At 47.5% G+C, this 12,110-nt stretch overlaps 1 protein-coding gene across 3 annotated transcripts in view; it reads right to left on the minus strand.

Annotated features, from left to right (window-relative positions):
* Positions 1–2,398: 2,398 nt before the first annotated feature.
* The window catches only part of LOC118075694 (septin-2), a 66,145-nt gene continuing 56,433 nt past the window's right edge, over positions 2,399–12,110 (minus strand). For all 3 annotated transcript variants that reach the window (XM_035097841.3, XM_088660036.1, XM_088660037.1), the window contains exon 13: positions 2,399–3,663. The gene's annotated coding sequence lies outside the window, so the exon portion shown is untranslated. The remainder of the gene's footprint in view (positions 3,664–12,110) is intronic.

A 12,110-nucleotide genomic window follows, 5' to 3' on the forward strand; every position in this document is an offset into this window, starting at 1 on the left:
ATCTGCTTGGCCAATTGTAGGGGGAGACCACGCTGGGCTTGATTGACACTTAGCCTGATCCAGCCAAGTTCTTATACGAATCAGTCCCAGTGACTTTCAAGTCGCAATTAGGTTGATGCAAAGCTACACAGCAGTCTCTTCCTTGCAAATATCTAAGACTGATAATAGGATTTAAGGTGGGTTTGTTTTTTACACATTTGTGTGTTATTTTGATCAGGGCTCACCAATGTTTTTGCTAACCGGTGAAAGAGTTGTGGACGCCATACACATAACTGTGCATGCTTGGGGGATGTGGGTGGCGCTGTGGTCTAAACCACCAATCCTTTTGGGCTTGCTGATTGGAAGGCCAGCAGTTTGAATCAACACAGTGGAGTGAGCTTCCATTGCTCTGTCCCAGCTCCTGCCAACCTAGCAGTTCGAAAGCACACCATTGCAAGTAGATAAATAGGTACCGCTGCTGCGGGAAGATAAACGGCGTTTTCGTGCGCTCTGTTTTCTGTCACGATGTTCCATTGTGCCAGAAGCGGTTTAGTCCTGCTGGCCACATGACCTGGAAAGCTGTCTGTGGACAAACGCCTGCTCCCTCAGCCTGAAAGCGAGATGAGCGCTGTACCCCATAGTCCCCTTTGATTGAACTTAACCATCCAGGGGTCCTTTACCTTTACACCCCACACTCATGTCTAACCAGTTGCTGGAAACTGCAGGAGAGGAGAGTACTCTCAGCGGCTTTTGACACCATCGACCATAACATCCTTCTGGACCGTCTAGAGGGCTTGGGAGCTGGGGGCACTGTCATGCAGTGGTTCCGCTCCTTCCTCCTGGGCCGTGTTCAGAAAGTGGTGGTGGGGGATGAGTGTTCAGACCCCTGGGCTCTCACTTGTGGGGTGCCTCAGGGTTCTGTCCTCTCCCCCATGCTTTTTAACATCTATATGCAGCCACTGGGAGAGATCATCAGGGGGTTTGGGCTGGGTGTCCATCAGTATGCTGATGATACCCAGCTCTACCTCTCTTTTAAATCAGAACCAGTGAAGGCGGTGAAGGTCCTGCGTGAGTGTCTGGAGGCGTTTGGAGGATGGATGGCGGCTAACAGATTGAGATTGAATCCTGACAAGACAGAAGTACTGTTTGTGGGGGACAGGAGGCGGGCGGGTGTGGAGGACTCCCTGGTCCTGAATGGGGTAACTGTGCCCCTGAAAGACCAGGTGCGCAGCCTGGGAGTCATTTTAGACTCACAGCTGTCCATGGAGGCACAGGTCAACTTTGCGTCTAGGGCAGCTGTTTATCAGCTCCATCTGGTACGCAGGCTGAGTCCCTACCTGCCCACTGACTGTCTCTCCAGAGTGGTGCATGCTCTAGTTATCTCTCGCTTGGACTACTGCAATGCGCTCTACGTGGGGCTACCTTTGAAGGTGACCCGGAAACTACAACGAATCCAGAATGCGGCAGCTAGACTGGTGACTGGGAGCGGCCGCCGAGACCACATAACACCGGTCCTGAAAGACCTACATTGGCTCCCAGTACGTTTCCGAGCACAATTCAAAGTGTTGGTGTTGACCTTTAAAGCCCTAAACGGCCTCGGCCCGGTATACCTGAAGGAGCGTCTCCAACCCCATCGTTCTGCCCGGACACTGAGGTCCAGCTCCGAGGGCCTTCTGGCGGTTCCCTCGCTACGAGAAGCCAAGTTACAGGGAACCAGGCAGAGGGCCTTCTCGGTAGTGGCACCCACCCTGTGGAATGCCCTCCCACTAGAGGTCAAAGAGAACAACAATTACCAGACCTTTAGAAGGCATCTCAAGGCAGCCCTGTTTAGGGAAGCCTTTAATGTCTGATGGATTTCTGTATTTTAGTGTTTTGTTGGAAGCCGCCCAGAGTGGCTGGGGGAACCCGGCCAGATGGGCGGGGTATAAATAAATTATTATTATTATTATTATTATTATTATTATTATTATTATTATTATTATTACTCTTGTGTTTGGGTCCTGCTTGCAGGTTCCTCACAGGCATCTGGTTGGCCGCTGTAAGAGCAGCATGCTGGCCTAGATGGGCCATTTTCCAGCAGGTTCTTCTTTTGTTTTTACTAGCAATGTGTTTTCATCCCCCCACTCCTCCCAGCAACCAAATTTTGGGGGAGCGGGGTCAGTGACTTTCCTGGAGACTGCAGCTGGAGAGGGAAGAGGGGTAGGTATCCTGTGGTCCTCCCCATGTGGCTGAACTTCAGCACCCATCTGCCCCAGCCAGCGTGGACAATGGTCAGGGGTGATGGGAGTTGTAGTCCAACCACAACTGGAAGGCCACGGGTCCCCCCCATCCCCGGGTCTTTACAGATTCTGCCGACGTATTTTGTTCAGTGAACCAAAATAGGAGGATTTTTTTAAAAAACCACACGCTTTACCTCCCCTCGTGTCTGTTCGATTTATTACAAAACTGCAAAGGGACGTTTAGTGTCATGATACAATATAAAATAATTGTGAAAATACCGTTGCTCTTTCGACCGAGGAAAAACAAAGCCTGTCCCGATAGAAAAGGTTGCTAATTAGTACCTGCAAAATTCAAGGCGGATCTTCTAGGAGGCCTCTGAGAATATTTGGCATGTTAAGACAATTGCATGATTTTAAGGCATCGCGGGTAAAAGGATGGCTCATCCTCCCCCATCACTTTAGTGTTCTGTACCTTTTATTTGTATTTTTATTTAAAAAAACAAAAACAAAAAACAGGAAGCACCAAGGGGAATTCTACCCCAGAGAGCCAAAGCACAGGTGACAACACAGCTTTCACTGACCTGGCACCTTCCAGATGTTTTGCACTACAATTCCCACTAGCCCATTGGCTCGGGCTGGTGGAAACTGTACGGCAACACATTTGCAGGGTGTTAGGTTGGCAAAGACTGGCTTATAGAGACAGACATATTGTTTTTAGCAAGAGAAGAATGTTGGTCCCATATGCACGTAAAGTAGCATCATGCCATTTTAAACAGTCAGGGGTTCCCCCAAAGAATCCTGGGAACTGCAGTTTGTTAAGGGGACCGAGAGTTATTAGGAGACTCCTATTCTGAGCGCTCTTAACAAACTACACTTCCCATGATTCTTTGGGGGGAACCCCTGACTGTTTAAAAGTGGGATGGGACTGCTTTAAACACACAGTGCGGATGGGGCTGTTGTAAACTAGCAACAAGTTACACAATGGTTACACAAAGCCTAAACAAAATGTAGTTAGGAGACTGTAGACATTTATGGTAAACAGGTCACCGCGTCTTTTAGTAAGAAAGTTGGAGGGGGGGAAAAGGTATCATGTTAGCCTAGCTAAACAAAACAAAACATGGTTCATCAACCTACTCTCAAAGCCTACTGCACATAAGATGGCATATTTGCTTTTGAATTAAAAAAAAGGAGAGAGGGAAAGTTAAGGAAAAGTAAGTCCCACATTATAAGCACAAGCATATTATTACCAACAGGGTGATATAAGCAACATGATTAAGGAGAGGTATATATAGAGAGAGAGACAGGGAGAAGAGGAGAAGCTGCTTTCCAATATGATCTTCAAGACCGCCAGCTGCTTCTCGTAGCATCCAGCCCTGCATCCAGGCATGATCCATTGGCGTTTCACTAGTGTCACCGTTCAGTTTCAGATAAAGCACTGACCCATTTTAAGAGCACTGAGTAGCCACTGTAAGAAAAAGAAGAAAAGGCCGTCGAATTCCTTCCAAAGGTAGATCACCCTCTGTAAACGAACACAGCACAGATCCATTCTATTGAAAGAAACAGAAAACTTTCCCATGGACACAGTTCCCTGGTATTGGCTTTCGTGGGCTGGGTGGATGCTCTCAAAGCAGGACATGCCCTCCCTGCTGAAATACTAGAGCTCACCCCCATCAGTGTTGGCATGCCGCCGGCTCCTGAAGACACACCTGTTTATGCAAGCATTTCCTTGAACGGAACCTTCAATTATACAGTTTTGACAGTTTAAACATTATATTTTATTTTTACTCTTTGTTTTATTGAAATTTTAATTAAGGATAGGTTAATGCCCTGATGGATTTGTAATAGTGTATTTTAATTATGTGTTGACTTAATTATGGATTGATTTGATTGTGTATTGATTTTATAGTTGTAAACTAAGTAGAAGCCATTTTGGCATCTAAATTAAATAATAATAGCAATTATTAAACAGCTAAGCAGTTCAAACATAATTTTTTTTGCACATGCTGTCTGCCTCCAAATCATGTGAATGATACCAGTGTGTGTGGGTATGCAAAAGCTGCCTTGAGTCCCAGTCTGGGGGAAAGGCAGGATATAAAGATTATCTGTTATTATTATATTGTCGATTTAGCCCTTTCAATAGTTAGGCACCACACACATATATTATTATTTTTTAAGGAGAAGGGGAGGAACCTGGGGGGGGGGGGAAACCTATCCTGCCAATTTCCTGGAAGCAGACTAAAAATTAAGGGAATGCTACCTAAATTTGCTCCAGGGCAGATTACATTTTATTAAGACACAATCCAGCAGCAGCATCTTGTTTTTCCAGTTTCTTTGAGAAAGTGCCAGTTGCGCTGGGTTAGGCACTGTGTCCTAATTGAAAAACAGGGCAAGAGGAAAAAGGGAAATGAGGAATCTGAGTCCAGAGATCTTTGGGCAAGGGAATTAGGCCAGGGAGGGTCTGAAGAACCTTAAAAAGAAGGAGGGGAGGGACTCAGGTTTCCCAGATTTGAAAACGTCAGCCTTTTTATCTTTTTACTTGGGGAGATTTTTTTTAAAAAAGCAGGCCGCCCGTATTCTGCTAAATTACTCACCAAGGCATAGTGCAGTTAAGAGAACTTTAAGCCAGGGGTGGGGAATGTCAGGCCCAGGGCCCAAATGCAGCCACCCAGGCTTCTCTATGTCAGCCGTAGAGCTTTAACCAAGCCATACCCTGTTCTCCTCAGACCATACCCCTCAATGGCCCTGCTTCACACACCCTGGGGGTGATGAGCACTTTAGTCTGCAACATCTGGAGGGCACGCTCCTATCCCTGGCCTAAACCACTGCTGTTGCTGTTTCGAAGGACCTTTGCAACAGTACACTGTGGGCTCAGCAGCTGCAACCAGCTCTAAAATCTGCTGTGGGCTCAGCAGCTGCAACCAGCTCTAAAATCTGCTCGCTGTAAACGTTGCAGTCCTGCCTTCACACTGTTGGTTTCCTCAGAAGAGTCGTGTTTTTAAACCAGGCGTTATACACTGACAGATAAGCGCTGGAACGGCAAAGTTAACAGGTTGACACACCTTAAAACGCCTTTATTTATTGCCGAGGCCGTGAAAGGACAGGAAGCAGCAGTCAAGCTCTGCTCCACCATGCCTGGATCCAGCCCCAGTTTAGACTCTAGACTCCTCCCTGCTACTGACGGAGGTAATCGGAGGAAGAAGCTGTAGCAGCTCCTCCACTGTGCTTACTTCCAGACCCCATGACCCGCTGAATTACTGCCTGCCGTAATTCAGGGGGTGGATTTGGGGAAACAGAAAGTCGAGATAGGCTAATGACCATCCCTGAAAGAGTGCGCTGTTCAAATTCCGTATTCTGATGCTAGAACAAAGTTTGTGAGACACCACAGCATGCAAAGAGAGTGGTGGAGGTGGGTAGTCTAAGGGCTAGGCCAGCACTTCCCAAATTTGGGTCTCCAGCTGTTTTTGGACTACAACTCCCATCATCCCTAACTAGCAAGGCCAGGGATGATGGGAACCGTAGTTCAAAAACAGCTGGAGGCCCAAGTTTGGTGGGAAACTCAACTAGGCACTTCATTTCAGGAACAACTTGAACCTGCAATTAGTTCCTGCTTAGATCTGGGGCTTCCTGTAGGCATCCGGCTGGCCACTGTGAGAACAGAGTGCTGGAGTAGGATGGGCCTTTGGCCTGATCCAGCAGGACTCTTCTGTTCTCATTTACTGCACTGCAGCCACAAGCCTTGCAATTACTCCCAACAGGTTTCACTTTCAGATGAGCACCAGGGCACTCACTGGTCAGAAAGCCCTGGGTTTCTCCTTTCCTAACAGGATAATAGCTATCCCATCTTGCATCTCCACTAAAGCAAAATAAAACTGCTTTCTTCAACCCAGTGCCCCCCCCCCGATGTTCTGGACTATAACTCCCATCAGGCCCAGCCAGCAGGGCTGTGCTGACTAGGCCTGGCAGAAGATGCATTCCAAAACACCTGGAGGGCATCAGGTTGGGGGAGTCTGCTTGATAACCGCCCTGCTTAGATCCAAAACTGTTAAGCTGCTTTATAACGTGACTGAACTGCAGAATTCTGGCAGGAGGCCACTTCATACCCTTGTATATTTATGCAGCTGTGCTGGGAACATAGTTGAGCAGTCCAGGTAAGAGCAGAGGAAGATGCTAAAATATTTGGGACATTTGCCTCAGAGGAAGGATCAACAGTAAACCAGGGGCTTACACATCACCAGGAGAACAGCAGGTGCAAGGGTTCGTCACGAATATCTCAAGACCTAGCACAAGAGGCCGAAACAAAACTTTTAGTCCACTGCAACTGAGTATTATGAATGTAAATGTCATGCCAAGTCATAAGAAGGCCTTGGGATAGGAAAGCATACTTGCAGGAAGCAGGATAGATCAAGCTAAATTAGCTGCCTGTTCGTTGATGAGTGAGGGTTAAATCCTGGTCTGTTCAGCAAGCACTCTTTCAGACTAACCTCCTACCGATTCAGAAAGCTACCACAATCCCCTGCTAAAACTGATTCCACCCCCCCCCCATTATTTTAGTAGACCAGTCCATGCAAACCTGCATGGGATCACCCACTAAAACGATGGAAATCTCCCTTTTAGCAGGGGATTCCAAAGCCCACCCAGCCCTGAATCACAAAAAGGCATCACAATCTCTTGCTAGAACAGAAGGTTTTTTTTTAACCTGCTTAAATGAGGGAAGAACCTTTCCCTTTTCGCAGAACCATGCAAGGTGCTTTGAAGCCCTGACTTTGGGATTTGCCATTATGATGCTGTTATGGCACCATGTGATTGACAGGTGGGGAAACCCCGCCCACCTTCCGAATTTGGCCCGTGAGTCCAATTCCAATTAGGCTCTGGCCCATGGAGTCAAAAATCTTCCCCGCTCCTGACCTAACCTCTCTCACAGGGTGGTTGTTCCAGCTGTTGAACCCCACTCCCTTGCCTCAGAGGACATCAGTCAAAGCTGTTCCCTGGTAGGGAGAAGCAGAAGGGGAACATAAGGGAGGAACACAGATAAGGATAGCAAATTAATAAATCCTGGCGCCATGAGGGACACCATGTTGTTTTCTGTCCCCGATACCAGAATGGGGCTCTTCTTATTGTGATAATCGTTCATAAGCTGCTTTGATCACCTCTCGGGGTTATAAAGCAGGATATATTAATCTAGATGAATGAATGAATAAAATATTTTGTAAGGATAAAGTGCAGGGGCCGTGGGGTGGGTGGAACTACAATCAGGAAGTACGTTTCCGAGCACAAACGGCCTCGGTCCAGTATACCTGAAGGAGTGTCTCCACCCCATCATTCTGCCCAGACACTGAGGTCCAGTGCTGAGGGCCTTCTGGCGGTTCCCTCATTGAGAGAAGCAAAGCTACAGGGAACCAGGCAGAGGGCCTTCTCGGTAGTGGTGCCCGCCCTGTGGAACGCCCTCCCACCAGATGTCAAAGAGAAAAACAACTACCAGACTTTTAGGAGACATCTGAAGGCAGCCCTGTTTAGGGAAGTTTTTAATGTTTAATAGATTATTGTACTTTAGTGTTTTGTTGGAAGCCGCCCAGAGTGGCTGGGGAAGCTCGGCCAGAAGGGCGGGGTATAAATATATTATTATTATTATTATTATTATTATTATTATTATTATTATTATTATTTACATCACCTTGAGATCCTTGGCGGAAAGGTGGGGTATAAAAGAAATTGATGGGTTAATGAATAAATAAAATGATGAGCTTGCTAATTCTCCCCAACCTCCTGTTTGTTTCCCAACACAATTCTCCACCTGGATTGCAGGTGTGCCATCAAGAGAAAATGTGAAATCTGGAAACATTCCCTTTGTACTGAACACATCAGTGACACCGATTGATGTATTTCAATCAGTCACCAACATTCTATTTTCACTTCCTTGCATTTACCAAATTAAAAAAAATAATGCAGTTTGTGGGGAGAAGCTTACAGAAGTCAAAAGGATACACCACAACTCCGCCTGAAAAAGATCACTGACAAAAATTGTGAAATGACACTAACACCAAAAGGATTAAAGGAGACGATGAAGCCACATGGAGCCAGACTTTCACAATTATTTAAAAACTGGCCGCATGAGGAGAAATAAAACATGGATCAGTAGTCCTAGGATATTACTTGTTTTGGCTCTGCTTTTTTTTTTTAAAAGCACTCCTACTTGAACGGTTTGTGTTCTCTCTTACCTCAAGGATTAAAAGCTTAATACAAAACCCAAATCCTCTTTTAGCACAATATTAGTTATTGTACTTTTAAAACCACGCATTACCTTCCCCTCCCCCACTAGCAATGCAAGGATGTTAAGAACACTAACACATGGGCTACCTGTGTTATCATACCACAAATCTGGAGCATTGTTTCAGCTTCCTGAAGTATCAGAATGCAACCCTCCAATCTTTAAATGGAAAGAAACAGATTCCTAGTCCTCATGATTATGATATGCGACATGATAAAACTGATGAAAGGACAAAGATTCAATGAATAAAAGGGATTCTGGGAGGGAAACTTTTTATGCCCTAGATGATTCCCTGCCTTTTTCTACATGGATGCTAACTGTCTCCTATGACTCCTACGGCTATTTTCCCACCATCAAGGTGGCTTTGAGAGAAATGGAACAGAAAGAAGAGAGATAGGGGAGGTTATCCTCCCTATTTCCTTTACTTCTCCCTTTCATACCACACCACTTGCCCTCCGGATGAGCAACCAGAAAAACACTACTCATGAGCTGCGCTGCCCCTTATATAATGAAGTAAGAGAACGATTTTTAGCACCTATAATGACAAGGCCCCCTGGCCAGAACCCCTCTGACTTGATTTTATATCTCCTCGCAGACATAGGTAAGCATGTGACTTGGCATGTAAGCACTCTTTGCAACTGCCGCTAGGAAAATTAGAGCAAATTATATAGCCAAGATAGCCACCAATTGTAAAGGAGATGAATTCATTTGACCCTACCTCCATCAAGCTATAGGGACTTAACCGTCCGGGGGTCCTTTACCTTTTATTTCCCCCTACCTTTTTATATACCTTTTTATAAAGGGACAAGTGCTGCCCAGGACTCTCTCCTGCTGTGAGTGCCCACAGGCCCTGTCCCTGCCTCCTTCCACCTGGTCTAGGGCGGGGCCTGGAAGGCCTCATAAAGGACTGCTGCCGCTGCTCTGCTGCTGGTGCTGCCCAGGGGAACTTGAAACAGCACAGAGTTCTTTTTAAAATGCTTTTTAAAGAATTTTTAATGTTTTTATCTTCTTTGGGGTGGTAGGTGGGAGGGATTTTTAGTTGGGTGTGGGAATCTGTTAAATTTTATTGTATTTGTAATTTTTATTGTTTTTGGTTTTATTGTTTTATTGTGTTTGGGGTGGTAGGTGGGAGGGATTTTTAGTTGGGTGTGGGAATCTGTTAAATTTTAGTGTATTTGTAATTTTTATTGTTTTTGGTTTTATTGTTTTATTGTCTTTTTTGTGTTTTTCTTTTGTTGAGTTCTTTGCTGTTTTTTACAGAGGTTTTATTTTGTTTTTAAGGGGAGGGGTTAGGGCTGCCCGGGAGGGGGTCCCAGCAAGCAAAATGGCTGGGGCAGATTCCACAGGGCTGTGTGCACTGGAACAACCGATCTCAGTGGTCACGGGTAGGAGGAGGAGTTACGCTAAGACCAGACCATGTCATTACCGAGGAGGCAGACTTAGTCGTTGTCTGAGGACTATCCCTGCCTCCAGGTCTGGTCCTGACCGGACGGATATTGGAATAGGCAAGGGATACCCACATGACCTGAAGGTGCTGCTGTGCAATGCCAGGTCGATGATGAATAAGACCACCGCCATTCACGACCTGATTGTGGATGGAGGATTTGACCTGGCATGTGTGACAGAGACCTGGTTGGAGGAAGCCGATGGGCCCGTTCTTGGCGCTGCTTGCCCACCAGGTTTCTCTTATGCACAGCAACCCAGGCCATCTGGGCGGGGAGGGGGGGTTGCAGTGATTTTTAGGAAGTCATTAGTTTGCACCAGGCGTCCTATTGGGAAGACCCAGTTCTCTGAGTGCATGTTCTGGAAGTTGGGCAATAGAGGCAGTACAGGATTCCTTTTGGTGTACCGACCTCCCCACTGCACCAAGGATTCCCTGCCCGAGCTGCTTCAGGTCGTGTCGGATGTGCTCCTGGAGACACCTAGCTTGGTTGTCTTAGGGGATTTTAACATCCATGCCGACACGACCTTACAAGGAGCCGCTCGGGACTTCGTGGAAAGCATGGCCACCATGGGGCTGTCCCTGAATAAGTCTGGCCCAACTCATAGCCGCGGACATGCCTTGGACTTGGTGTTTACCTCTATGGATGTTGGTGATCTGACATTAAGTAAAAGCGAAACAAAAGAAGTGCCATGGTCAGATCACTTTCTGGTGCAACTGGACTTCTCCGCAACCCTTTCCCTCTGCAGGGAGGTGGGACCGATTCGGATGGTCCGCCCCCGCTACTTAATGGATCCAATTGGCTTCCAAAGAGTGGTAGGGGATGTTTTATCCCATGTCGATGGCCTTTCAGCTGATTCCCTGGTGGCCCGCTGGAATGCGGAGTTAACCAGCGCTATTGACTGTCTGGCTCCGAAGCGCCCTCTCAGATTGCATGGAGCCCGGACAGCCCCGTGGTTTTCCCCGGCGCTGAGGGCAATGAAACAGTCGTTGAGACGGCTAGAGCGCCGGTGGCGGAAAACTCATTTTGAATCAGACCGGACACGGGCTAGAGCTCAACTTCGAGCCTACCAAGTGGCAATGGCGACGGCGAAGAGGACCTTCTTCACCGTCTCCATCGCATCTGCAGAAAACAGCAGCAGGAGACTCTTCCAGGTGGTTCGCAATTTAGCGGAACCACCTGCTCCATCCGGGCCCAGTACGGGCCACATGATCTCCTGCAATGATTTTGCAAAGTTTTTTGCAGATAAAGTCACTCAGATTCGGGAAGAGGTAGACTCCACCGTGGGAGCAGGGCCGGGACGGGGGAGTGCTAGAGTCCTGTCTAGTCAAGCTTTGTGGGATCAATTTCAATCCGCTACCTCCGAGGATGTGGACAGGCTGCTTAGACGAATGAAACCAACCACCTGTCTCCTTGATCCTTGCCCATCCTGGCTTATAAAAGCTAGCCAGGAAGGGCTGGGCGATGGGCTTCGCGGGTTGGTAAATGCTTCTCTCCATGAGGGAGCCTTCCCAGACCCGCTGAAAGAGGCGGTTATTAAACCGCTTCTTAAAAAACCATCTTTAGATCCGGCCAATATGGCCAACTATCGCCCAGTCTCAAATCTTCCATTCTTGGGCAAGGTGATTGAGCGAGTGGTTGCGGAACAACTCCAGGCACGCCTGGAAGAAGCGGACCATTTGGATCCCTTCCAGTCAGGATTCAGGCCTCATCATGGGACTGAAACTGCCTTGGTCGCACTGGTCGATGATCTCCGGCGGGCTAGGGACAAAGGTAAGAGCTGTTTCCTTGTTCTGCTGGATCTCTCAGCGGCTTTTGACACCATCGACCATAACATCCTTCTGGACCGTCTAGAGGGCTTGGGAGCTGGGGGCACTGTCATGCAGTGGTTCCGCTCCTTCCTCCTGGGCCGTGTTCAGAAAGTGGTGGTGGGGGATGAGTGTTCAGACCCCTGGGCGCTCACTTGTGGGGTGCCTCAGGGTTCTGTCCTCTCCCCCATGCTTTTTAACATCTATATGCAGCCACTGGGAGAGATCATCAGGGGGTTTGGGCTGGGTGTCCATCAGTATGCTGATGATACCCAGCTCTACCTCTCTTTTAAATCAGAACCAGTGAAGGCGGTGAAGGTCCTGTGTGAGTGCTTGGAGGCGGTTGGAGGATGGATGGCGGCTAACAGATTGAGATTGAATCCTGACAAGACAGAAG

Source organism: Zootoca vivipara, chromosome 16, assembly GCF_965207765.1.
Source record: "Zootoca vivipara chromosome 16, rZooViv2.hap1.1, whole genome shotgun sequence".
Taxonomy (NCBI): Eukaryota; Metazoa; Chordata; class Lepidosauria; order Squamata; family Lacertidae; genus Zootoca; species Zootoca vivipara.